The sequence below is a fragment of the Crocodylus siamensis genome, chromosome 5 (genome assembly GCF_052110815.1).
Source record: "Crocodylus siamensis isolate JL-2025a chromosome 5, ASM5211081v1, whole genome shotgun sequence".
Lineage (NCBI taxonomy): Eukaryota > Metazoa > Chordata > Crocodylia > Crocodylidae > Crocodylus > Crocodylus siamensis.
The window spans coordinates 9174318-9187462 of NC_143399.1; the positions used below are offsets into that span (position 1 = coordinate 9174318).

Here is a 13145-nt window from a genome sequence, read left to right on the forward strand (position 1 = left end):
AGCCAGCAGGGAGCCAGATTGCTGCCTGCCACCTAGCCACACTGCGCCCTTGTGCCTCAGTCAGCCTCTCCGCCACCTGACGCCATCACCTGGATCCCAGGGCTGACCCCCTCATGCTTCCTGCCAGCTATCCCAGGTGTATGTGTAGACGCTGCTCAAACTGCTCTGGAGTTTACTGCTTCTAATTAATTGCATGTGTAGATGCACCCTGCCTGGCTAAAATGGATGTCTTGGATAGGAGGGTGTAGCAGGAAGCTGGAGTCCATCCCTACCGCACTCACTCTGTGGGTGAGCCAACACTGGAGATTCAGCGGCGAGGCTTGATTAAACACTGACACAGCCTCTTTAAATCTGAGGCAGGAAAAGGATATCAGAGACACACAAAAGTTAAAAGACACTGGGTGGGGAGAAGGGGGCTCCCAGCTGTGGAGAGTAAAGGATGTGACCCCTGGAAAGGGGCCAGGACTGGGCAAGCAAACTTACCTGGGCCAGAGTGGAGGTGCTGGTGAGTGAACACTGGAGCAGCAGACTCAGAAGGCAATGCCAGATGACGATAGTTTTGCTGGTACTCCTTGGAGCCCTGGTGGAGTTGGACTCTTAAGACCTGTAGGAGAAAAAGACAGAAAAGAAAAGACTCATAAATTCATAGACATTAGGGGCTGGAAGGAGTCTACATGTGCTACTAATTTGAAGCAATAAACTCTGGAGCATTTTGAGCCTAAGTAAACTAGTCCCGGGCACAGCATGTACACATATGTCTGGGACAGCAGCAATTTGAGCCGGGGTGGACAGTTTACACCAGGGCTGCTCACCGCAGGCTCCAGATGGCAGCACTGAGTAGCAGAGGGACTGGCTGGGGCACAAGGGTGCTGAAAGTGTGGAGCCATGTGGCCAAGCAGCAGGCAGAAATTTGGCCCCTTGCTGGCTGGGCTGACCGGGCACAATTTACACCTGTGGTCAGCATCTACGCTTGCATTTAACTGCAGTAAATTACCCTGGCATAAGATGGTACCGTCCCAGACAGTACTATCTTACTGCAGTGTTAATTAGTTTACTGCAGCCTAATAGCATTGCACATGTAGATGCTGACACTTTATCCTGAAGCTAATTAGCCTACTCCGCAGTTAAGTGCATGTGTAGACGCAGCTGCTGAGAAGCACAGAACATGTGTTCTGCGCGTATGAAGGAACAGTCAAGGCAATGGAGCTACGTATCTCCAGAGAGTTGGCCCACACTTAGTCTTTATTGACCCAAAAATATCATGGACAAGCACTTAGAGGCTCATTTTGCATTCAGTGCCCCTCCCTCTTGAATGTGGAGATTTTCACCATCTTGAGCCACACTATTTAGAGAATATTTAAGTAAAAGGTTTTTAAAACAAGAAGATGTGGGTATGTAGAGGTGCCTCACCCAAACTGTCCTTCTGACATCTAGCTGCAATGGGATATAACTAGCATCTGTTGCAACATCTTACAGGAAATGAGAGACATCTGGATATTGAGACTGATTCTTATCATGACTGCCCCTCTACAACCTCCCCAACTGCCTGGAATTACCCACCTATATTTACCTGTATTGGGATGTCTCCTGTATAAGGCTCAAGTGAGAAGTGATTTCATGGCGAGGGAATTAAGTTATTACTATTGTATTAAACATATTTCAGCCTTTGATCTTGGAATGATGGCTCACTTTTCTGAAGCAGACAATGTGGAAAATGAGTTGTTTGCAGAAAGGAGTAATGAACACTCAGAACTTCTCCATCTGTCAGACAGGCAGACTTAGTTGGCACAGACTCAGCTCAGTAAAGTTTGTTGCTTCTCTTCCTTGTATTCTCATGTGAAATCTTTAAGTAAATGCTAAGGAAAATAATATCAATAATGGGTGCAAATTTAAAACAAATACAAGCAACTGTATACAAATACAAGCAAATGTATAGGCTTTGCACTGAGCATTGTCAAACCCTATGCAGTTTGGGATGGGCTGTTTTCATACTGCTGCTATGTTTCTCCTTCACATTCTGGCCAAGAAATTAAAGATGTTGCAGAAATAAAGGATCCTTTCTTAATGCAGACAGCTTTTATTTAATCCCCAGAAAAATCATGAAGCAGGTTCTCAAAGAATCCATGTCTAAGCATGTCAGAGGAGAAGAAGGTGATTAGGAACAGTCAGCATGGATTCACCAAGGGCAAGTCATGCCTGAACAACCTGATTGTTTTCTATGATGAGATGACTGGCTCTGTGGATGTGGGGAGAGCTGTGGACATGATATACCTTGACTTTAGCAAGGCTCTTTATACTGCCTCCCACAACATTTTTGCAAGCAAACTGAGGAAGTTTGGGTTGGATGAATGGACCGTAAAGTGGATAGAAAGCTGGCTGGATTGTCGGGCTCAGTGGGTAGTAATCAGTGGTCTAGCTGACAGACAGTACCAAGTGGAGTGCCCCAGGGGCCAGTTTTGTTCAATATCTTCATTAATGATCTAGAAGATGGGATAGAGTGCACCCTCAACACGTTCGCAGATGATGCCAAGCTAGAGAAGTAGCACTAGGATTCAGAGTGACCTAGACAAATTGGAGGATTGGGCCAAAAGAAATCTCATGAGAGTCAACTAGGACAAGTGCAAAGTCATGCACTTAGGACCCAAGAATCCCATGCACCAGTGCCAGCTTGGGACCAACAGGTTAAGTAGCAGCTCTGCAGAAAAGTGCCCAGGGGTGACAGTGGACAATAAGATGAATATGAGCCAGCAGTGTGCCCTTGTTGCCAAGAAGGCTAAGAGTATACTGGGCTGCATTGCTGCCAACAGATCAAGGGAAGTAATTACATATTCCACTCTATTCTGCACTGGTGAGGCCACATCTGGAGTACTGTGTCCAGTTTTGGGTCACCCAGTATAGAAAATTGTGAACAAATTGGAGAGAGCCCAGCAGAGGGCAACAAAAATGGTTCAGGGGCCAGGGCACATGACATAAGAGGCTGAGGGAACTGGGTTTCTTTAGTCTGCAAAGAGAAGACTGAGAAGGGATTTGATAGCAGCCTTTAACTCTCTGCGGGGGGGTTCCAGAGAAGACGGAGCTGGACTGCTCTCGGTGGTGGCGGTGGAACAAGGAGCAATGGGCTCAAGCTGCAGCAAGGGAGGTTTAGGTTGGATATTAGGAAAAACTTTTTACTAGGAGGGTGGTGAAGCACTGGAACAGGTTACCTAGAGCAGTGGTAGAAACTCCATCCTGGGAGGTTTTTAAGGCCAGGCTCATCAAAGCCCTGGCTGGGCTGATCTAGTTGGGGCTGGTCCTGCTTTGAGCAGGGGGTTGGACTAGATGCAACCTCCTGAGGTCCCTTCCAGCCCTAATTTCTACGATTCTATTTTAATTGCTATTGTCAGATTGCTGCTGAATAACATGTTAAAAGTTAAGGGGATTACCATTTATGGCTGGCCTTATGCAGGATTCTGATTTTAATTCTTTTTACAACCAAAGCTCTTGCATGCACACCTGACTGTTTTTGAAACAAGAAGCCCTCAGAGCTTCAAAGAGCAAATGGCAGCAAGACAGAACCACTGCAGATTTCCCACAGACATCACTGTGAGACAGGGAAGAGAGATGTATTTAGAACAGGAGCTCCAGATGTAAAGACCAGAAGAAATGTCCAGCGAAGAATTCAGATCTAAAAATCAGCTAAACATTCAGTTTCCCCTATAAGTGAGGGAACTTAGAGAGTTAGGATTCCAGGGGATGTGAACTGTGTGAGTCACTTCAGTTTCAATGTCACATAAACTAGAGCAAAAAAAGTGGCTGCTTTACAGATGGTAGGTATTGATCCTTTCACCCTTATTCTGAACTGTGACCCAACATCTGCTGTAAAGGGAAACATGCAGAATCATCCAGGCTACATGATAGCATCGCCTTCACACGTGTCCATGGGTAACTGTGACAGAGCGCTAGGTGCGCCTCTCACTTTCAGGAGAGGAGCAGCCTACAAAGCAGCTGGCAGGTGGGAAAGGGAGCTAAGGAGGGCATCCCCCAAGTAGAAGAGGGCCAGGTTATAAGCCCATGACATGGTCAGGCAGTCTAGCTCTGAAGATATAGACAGTGGTGCTCCTGATACCAGGCTTGCAGTAGGGCTCCTGCCTGAACACAAAAACTGGGGTAAACTGTAGAGAGGGATCTGATAGCCCAGAGGGGCCTAATTGGGGACCAGAGAGGGTCCAGGAGCCGATAGAGAGGCTTGAGTGTGCCAAGAGCCTGTGGAAAGGCTGAGTGTGATTAGGTGAACCTCAGAGAGCGATAACACTTGAGGCATGGGGCGTGGTGTAGGGGCAGGTTGGAGCCATGCAGTTAGCCCATAAGGCAAGAACCACAATCACCTGGTGGTCATTTACAGACAGCAGCTTGGGAAACTCTGGGGGGAAGGTCCTTCATATTTAAAACATTACAACAAGGCACAGTGGGGGAAATAAAGAGGCGATTGTCTAGAAAGCGAGGACTGAAATGACTCCAAGGGCTTCACGGCCATCCCTTGGGATGGTAGATCCTTCATGGCCATCCCTTGGGATGGTAGTCCTTTACAGTAACCCAGTGCAAAATTAGCTACAAAGAGGCAAAGCCACATCTTCGATATGCATTTGTGTATGTCCTGGAAAGCCTTACCCAATAGCTAAGCCAGATAATTTGGCAGATGTCCTGCAGGTAGGTCTAGAGAGGCTGTCGACAGAATGAAGAGTGACACAGAATGTCCCTGGAGGAGTTCACGGGTTAGCTAGCCATCATTTTGTGTGGTCTTTTATGATTGACTATCATTTCACCTCATTCAATCAAATGCTAGTTGTCCATGGTACTTTGTTCGTGGTTTCCAGCTTCTGTGGAAATGTCCCCAATTCGCAGCTTACAATGAGTCTTGCTGTCACCACTGTGGTAATTCTTGCTCTTTACAGATGATCCAAACTATGCCATTTTAGTTTAGCATGGGCCACGCGATCCGTCTCGGGTGCACTGAATCAACAATTAGATTTGACCTACTCTTAGAGGGTTAGGAGATGAAGGATATATTGTACCACATACCAGTAGAAAGACAGTTTTTTCATGGCTCTCTGCTCAACCTCAAATCCAACCTAAATTAAAAAAAAAACAAACCCAAACCCCCCCAGCTAACTTTGATATACTGCTAAATGCAATTCTATTAACACAGCCTAGACTGTGTAGGGTACACTTGTTCAGGAGTATGTTTCCACAGTACCCGGCACAATGGACTTCTGAACAAGACTGGTGCTTCTAGGAGTTCCTGTCTTATAAATAACACTAATATAGTATTATTAGGTAACAAGTTAGGTAATGACTTTATGAGGTAGGGGAATATGTTTATTCCCATTTCACAGATGGGGGCACTGAAGCAGAATGACTTCCCCACTTGCATATGAGCAGGGAAGGTATGGTGACAAGCCAGATCTCCTGACTCCCAGCTTTGTACAGATTAACTTCAAGTTCATTAAAAAAGGAGAAAGAAAGTCATGTCATATAAAAGCTGGATTATTAGGCAGCAGTTAAAGTGACACATATGAGGTAATACACAAATTAACTAATTTGATTTCCTTCCACCAGATAGAGGGATACTACTGTAAATTAAGATAACTGTGCTTGATTTTACTTTGACCATATATGTCGAGGTGTTCATCATCACAGGGAACTGTGGCCTTGATCATCATACAGTCCAATAGCTAGTCAACTGCCTATGGGGTCAGACCCAAAGAGTACTAGTTGAAGGGAGCAAATCAACGTGGCACAGGATGACCAGGAGAGTCCTTCAGAGCTTGGTACTTGGGCCGGTACTCTTTAACATCTTCATTAATGATCTGGATTTGGGAGTCAGATGTGAACTCACCAAGTTCACAGGAGATACCAAATTATGGGGGTGGGCAGTCACACCGCAGGACATACAGGCCACACCGGAGGCATACAGGCCAACTTGGACACACTGTCAAGCTGGGCCGACCAAAACCTGATGGCCTTCAACGCAGAGAAGTGCAAGGTGCTGCAGCTTGGTAGGAAGAACCCCCAGGAGGCCAGCTAGCCATTGAGGAGTTCAGCTGTGCTACGCCAAAGCTAGTAAAGCCTCCTTTACATACCCATGATGCAAGATCAGTACAAAAGGTCTGCACAATGCTTACCAATGTGCTTCAGACCAAGCCTGTTCTGGCCACTCAAAGAGTGAGCAGGGAGCTTGGACTCCCAGCTCATTAATTTTGTTGTTCTATGCCGACACAGCTGCAAGGAAACAAGATTATGATGCGAATATTTTCCCTTCTGGGAACCGGACTGATTCTAAACAGTTCATTTTACCTACTTTGTGCATAGCTGATGTGGACTAAGTGCAAGTCAGTGAGACTGAAGATTAGGGCTGCATAACTGGTGACTGACAGCTGAAGCATTTCTTGTCGTTTCTGAATCACCCTCCTGAGGTCCAGCAGTTGAGCACTCCACCAAACCAAGGCTGCTAAGGTGAAGATAATCAATGCTTCCTGTATGCCAACATCCAGAGCTCACATCCTTTAATAATAGTATTTACTTATTGCATAAGAGATGTGAAGAAAAATCCATTAGAGACCGTGTAAGTGTAGCAGACCTGGGCCCCAGGCGTGACCGAGCTGCCCCGGTGCCAGAGGGCTGCTGCCCTTGCCCGATTCTAGGTACCGTCCCTTCTACTCTCACCTTCCAACTCTTGATACAATTGTTAGATTAAAAGGAAGCTGCCTAAGGGTCCTAGAACACACCTACATCTTTTCTTCACAAGCAGATCCCCTTCCAGACCCACTTGCTCAAATCCAGTCCTTCCTCAGGTGGGCCCTCCTGGCCCTTATGTGCCCCCCGGCACTCATTGCCTTATGGGCTATTCATGGCCTCCAACCTCCCCTCCAGCCCCGCCCGTGCCTCACAGGTGTTATGCATCATCACTTCAGTGTGACATGGGTCCTCAAAGCCACCAGGCCACTGCAGGCCTTTACTCTCTTGTTAGGACTTTGGCCTTCCTGGCTTCTGCCCCTCTGCTCTAGCTGGTTCTTTGGGCAAGGCCCCTGTCCTGGACTTGGCTTCTGGGTGCCACCCCTGTCAGTTGTCAGTAGTTTGGGCCCATGGTCCTTGTATTTCTCATCCTGGGGACCCAGCCCCAGTTTGCTGCCCTGCTTGGGCACTGGCATCACCCTTTCAGGCTCCAGGCCCATGGCCTTGATCCCTTAGACTGTGATCCTAGCCTTCTCGACTCATGATCACTTGGGCCCCTGACCCCATCTCTGCCCCTTCTTGGGCTTCTGGGCTCCCTGGCCCTGTTCATCTTTGCTCCACTTTAGGCTAGAGGTTCCTGACCCTGATTCTCACCCCTCCTGGGCTATGGTTTTGCCTTATCATGGGCACCAGCCCCAAGTCTGCCCCTCCCAGGAGCCAGGCCCCTGACCTCAACTACACCCTTCTCAAGTACTGTGTTCAAGTCCCCTTCTCTCTTTCCCTGTGCTTCCTCCCCCTCTCAGAAGCCTGTTCTGCATCTTGGACCCCAGCTCCCTGGCAGGGCTCCCCAAAACAGTCACATAGCCCTCTGGCACCACTGGGACCTCCAAAACTTCCCCTTCAATCCTTATCCAGTCTACCAGTATAAGCCACAATACAATAAGAAAACCCTCTGGCTGTAATAGCTGTCCCCACACTGGGTCCCAACACAACCCCCAACTCACTGGCTGTATGTAACAAAGCTTCCCCTCTCTGGGTTAGATCCCTTGCAAGCCCTCAACATCTTAGTGGTATCCCCAGAGCAGCTCAACAATCAGCCAAGCACCCTACAGCCTTCCTAGCCAGGAGCTCCTTCCCCTGCAGCTTGCAGGGCCAAGCTGGCTGCCTGCTCTCAGGCACTGGCTTTATGTGCCTCCTAAGCCCTGTCCATCCGGCCATGTGACCCTGCAACCTGGCACAGGTGTGCCCTTCCTGCGCCTGCTGATCCTCCTGCTTTCTCAGCCAGGGCTTAGCTCAACAGTCTTCAGCCCTTTGCTTTTAGGCTGCCTTCCTGTCTGGCCTGTTGCAGTTTGCTGCTTTGCTCCTGCTCCCTAGGTGAGTTGACCTCCCAAGGCTGGTCCCTGCCTGAAGCTCGCCATCATTGTTTGCTGGCAGTCGGCTCCTCAATTGCTAGCTGGCCTCCTGGCTGTGAGTTCTCCCAACATCAGCCTATTCCAAGCAGCAGTTGCTTGGTTGGCTGCAGATGTTCCCCTTTTCCTGACTTGGCAGCTCCTTGCCTAGGTGGCAGCGATGCCTGGCTGCCTGTCCTCTGGCAGCTAGCCTCTATTCAGCTGCTCAAAGCCCTAATTGCAGAGTTCTTCCTCCTTCAGATGACAGGAGCCTCTAGGTCACAAGAAGGAATTCAAACACTACAGTAATGAGGGATGAATAAGCCTACGATAAACAGATTATCTATCCCCTCTGTGATTGAGCAGGATGATGCCTACCAGGTAGGTGCAAGTGGTTTATATATTTGTACAAATAACTTGAAGACAAAGTGCTGTAAAAGCACTAAATGTGATTATTAGCATATACTTGTTTCTCATGCAGTTATAGCAGCTGATCAAGCTAAGGACTGGCCTGGCTGTTTATTATGAGCATCTCCTTTCTCTCATCCTTCAGGAACACCAGTTCGTTTTAGGGGAAAGCTTCTTATCTTCAGTGGTACAATTAAAAGGGAACTGAAAGTTAATAAGGTTTTTCAACTTCAGCAAAAGATGGGGCATTACTGAAACAGATTCTTCTTGGATCTTTCTGCAGCCCAAAAATGTTCCAAAGGAGGAAAATAAACCAATCTGCATACCCTGAAACCTCTTTACCACCAGGTGAGAGGAATGAGAGCTGCCAACAGGTTATTACGGGCTAGAAAACAGAACTGCGGCTTTTGACATTAAAATCACTGGGATGGAAACCATACCATGACTGACACAATAATAATATTGGCAAGAAAAAGAAGAGGCCAACTCCCCACCTCTTTGCAATGATGTCTAGGATGCTGTTGATGAGCTGGTATTCTCATTAAAAAAATCCAGATTGTTTGGATTATTTTACAATATATTGTCTTGTTAAAAAAGCCATCAGGAACAGAAAGAGTGCATCATGCTGGAGCTGGATTATGTGACCCTGGAGATCCCTTCCTGCCGTGTGATTCTGGATTGGAAGCTGGCATTTCAGTTATTATCAGTCAAATAAATACATCGCTGTTTCCCTCTGGGTTAATAGTAATGGTGAGACTTAAAAATATTCTTTGTTTAGAAGAATGAATACCAGTACTTTGTACTTCTTTACTACTTTCCAGCCAAAGGTATGAAGGCATTTTTCCAATACTAACTCTGACTGAGTCTTCCTGTTAGAACAGACAGTCTTAATTCTGGCATTTCCTAACATTTGAGCTATTGTAGAACTTTGTAACCTATACGTTCTTTTAATATACCATCAGGGCTCACAGTAGAGATGATGTATTTATTAGACCCACAAGATTTTTGCAGAAAAAAATTCTGTGCAGTTCCCTATATTTTTTTAAAGCCAACTGAAAAAAACATAAATTCCACCACATGACTTCACACTGGCAGCCAAACAGGTCAGCAGCAGGGCTGGAACCTATAGATCCATCATACAGACCTGCTATTGCTTCAGTTAATAGAACTGATAGCAACAGTAGACTGCTACCTTCTAAGCTGCTCATGACTGGACAGGGATTATAAATATTTGGCCAGAATATTTTACAAATATTGGTTGACTTCAGAGGAGAGATGAGACTCTGGAGTCCTGGATTCCATGCTGAGCCCTGGAGGGATGTGAACTCTGCTGTGTACAAACCCTTCTTTCTATTCCCCAGGAGCTTCAGCAGCATAGGGGCATGGCTGGGTGTCTAAACCAAAGTGGAAGTGGCAACTTCTAGTTGCTGCCGTGATCATGAATGCATGGCTATTGGTAGCAGTGGATTTTTATCACCCCCTCCCTCTCCATGTCACTGCTCAGGGCAGGTACCCTGATTGCTACCCCAATTATGCTACTGACAATGCCTGATCCTTTCTTTCCCTTTCCTCTAACTTGCCCCTGTCCCTGTGCACATCCTGCCTCTTTCCTAACCATGGCTCCTAATCCCAGCTTTGTTCTTCTTGACTATGCATTCCTGCTCTTTGCTGCTCAGGCTTCTCACCTTAGTACTACTCTCCTTACCCAACCAGTCCTGGTTTCCCACTCTAGACTTCCTATCCAAGACCCAGTTTTCACTTTCTAATTTCCAGTATCTCTTTCCCGAATCCAGTCTGGTCCAAGTTTCCTTGTCTAGACAGTTCCAGTTCTGCCTCACCTGGAATCCTTGTCCCTTATCTTCTTGCTCCTTCCCTTTTTCTCTCCCACTCTGGCCTAAGGTTCCCATGCCTCCATTTCTTCCCATTAGTGGTGTGAAGAAATCCCTCTCTGCCGGTCCCTGAATTGGGACAGTCCGGCTCCCCCTCTGGTTTCACTCTGGTTCAACCTGGCCACCTAGGCTACTGGTCTGTAAAAATTCCTGAGGGGAGGGGAGCTACCTCTTCCTCATTTTCTGAGGCAGAAATTTTTTTGAAAAACAACACACAAAGGAAGCAGAGTACCTGAGGCAGCTGCCTGAAGACGATTTGCAAGTAGAAAACTGGAATCTAGCTGGTACTTTAGACCCAAGTATTTTAGCCATGTGTTAAAAAGGCCACTGAAGCCAAATTTGATGAAAGGCTCAACTTATTCTGGAAAGTTCAAGGTGTCTTCTCTAAAATCCTTTTGTTCTTCCCCTCCCCCAGTCTCTCTCTCTGATCAATAAAAAGCTATGTGGCTCAGCACACCTAGCTGTGAATGCCTGAAGGGAGAGGGGTCAGAGATGTGTTTCACTCCTAGCAGCACTCAGCTGTTTATTAACTAATTCTGTACTACCTAAGATTTCTCTGGGAAGCTTCAGGCTATAAGAAGCACACCAAAATAATTCCAGGGGGCAAAGCAACCCCAAGGCTGGCTGGGCTGGTGTTCCCCTGGCTGCACAGAGCCCTAACAGAGACTAGTACCCGGGTGGTGGCAACACTACCTCTGGCTTGCGGGAGGTCTCTAGGAAGGGGGGGCGGCCGGACGTAGGCTCCCCCAGGGAGACTCCTGGAGAGTGGTTTTGGGCATGAAACAGTGAGGTGGGTGGCTCAGCACAGTAGCATCCCTTACTGTCCTGCCACAATCAACTTCAAGGCCCAGTTCCCTGACCCAGTCTTTTTGCACCTTCAGTCACAGTTCTCCCTAAGCACTCTAGCCTTTCATCAGACCATCTCTACATTGTTCCTCCATCTCATTTTCTTCTCCTTCCAGCTCTTAGGATGCTGGGATCACTGGAGATGGCTAAATACTAGGAAATTTCCATTTGGTGTTTGCAAACTGAGATTTTTCAAAGGTTTTTAACTTGGCCAAATTCAGGAAGGTTTTACTAGATGTACATAGAAAACACAGAACAAACAGTATAAGATATCTCTGATGCAATGCTCATCTTCCTAACACATTTCAAGGCCATGTTGCAAAAGATAGGTTTCACAGAGGACTTGGGTACTCTGCTCCTATAAGGAGGGGAGGTGTGTAGCAGAGCACTGAGGTGCCTGCTACTTGTGGAGCAGCAAGTAAGGAGCCCAGCTGTGGGCTGCCAGGGTAACCAGTGGGAATCAGCTGACCAGAAAGGGCAGGGCCTGGCTCCCATTTAAACCCAGGCTGAAGCCAGGCAGATAGATTCTTGCTAGTAGACACAGAGGAAGGAGCTCTGCTGGACTGAATAAAGAGGAAAGGCTAGACTACAGGTACAGCTTCAAGACTGTGGGAAGGCTAGAACATTCCTGATGTGGTGGGACTAATGTTATAGCCAAGCAGCTTGAATTAATGTTGCAGCCTAGGGGCTTTAGCTTTCTGTTTACCACCAGTGGTTTGGGTGAGGCTTAAGAGTTGGAGGAGGCCTCATAGGAGACCCATGGTGGCATAGGGACCCTGGTGCCAGAGAGAGCACAGCACTTTAGGGATGTGCAGACCCCAGCCCTACAGGTAAGGGGCCAGGCATGGCTATGGCTACCTGATGCCATCTGTGGGGTGTTTGAGACTTCAGGAGGAGAGTTGGGGTCAGGCATGGCTATGGCCACCTGAGCCCCAAGACTGTGGAAGCTCTGAGGCAAAGGGGGCGGTGGTGAGAGAAGCACCAGGGCGAAGGGAGCAGCAGTGAGACTGGGATAGACCTAACAATGTCCAGTACATCAGCGAGACTTGGGGTGTGGTAAAGGGGCAGCTGGAGCCAAACATAGTCCATAAGGCTGGGATGCCCAGAACCCCATTATCAGAACAAGATTTGAGGTAGCAGGGAGAACTGTGACCAAGGGGACAAAAGGCAGCCTCCCTTTTAACACTTACAAGATCAAGCCATGGCGGGTGAAAATGAGGTTGCTTTAATGCAAACCTAGCACAGTAGGGGGTACTAGGGGAGATCACGGCCACGCCAGGACCTCACTCAGTGACAATAAGGATGATAGTTTCTTAAAACATATTTCCAGAAGTTTTTTTAACATCACAAAACAAAAGTATTTTCCCCAACCCTGTTCTTAGCTGAGCTCTCTTGGCTCTAATTTTCTGGGAAAGCTGCCACTCGGACTGGAACATCTCAGTTCAAACAGTAAAAGGTTGGCAAGGTGATAAGCAACTGAAAACAAGCTCTTATTACGGGAATGTAATAGGGCGGTCTGACCCACTTGTGGTAGAGGCCTAGCTCTGGTGATTAGTGTTTTTAACTGTCTGCATTGGTGAATGGCTAGAGAGAGAGCATGGAGCAGGAGCTGGAAGGAAGTAGTCCACAAACAGAAGAGGGGCTGAAACCCAGCTAAACAGTCCTCTAATCTCATCATGTCTCTCAAGAAACCAGCTATCTAACTCCTAGTTTCCATAAGGCACCAAGCTTTGCAATGGACTCGGATGCCTTTTGTGCCCCCAAATCTATACAGACTACATCATCACTGGACAGAATAAGATGGATTATAACACCTGAGGTTCATTCACTTGCAACTCCACCAATTACATGTATATCACCTGCTCATAGTGCACCTCTACATTGGGCACATTGGATGATCCCT

The 13145-nt window shown here is 47.3% G+C and overlaps 1 long non-coding RNA gene across 9 annotated transcripts in view; it reads right to left on the reverse strand.

The window, feature by feature from the left end:
- Positions 1-13145, reverse strand: part of LOC149863447 (uncharacterized) — a 51178-nt gene that overhangs the window by 31400 nt on the left and 6633 nt on the right. For 3 of the 9 annotated variants that reach the window (XR_016442372.1, XR_016442367.1, XR_016442366.1), the window contains 3 exons: positions 4648-4989; positions 1571-1856; positions 484-604 (listed from right to left, as the gene is read on the reverse strand). This is a non-coding gene — a long non-coding RNA (uncharacterized LOC149863447). The remainder of the gene's footprint in view (positions 1-483; positions 605-1570; positions 1857-4647; positions 4990-13145) is intronic. The other 6 variants (XR_016442373.1, XR_016442370.1, XR_016442369.1 and 3 more) reach the window with 4 other exon arrangements.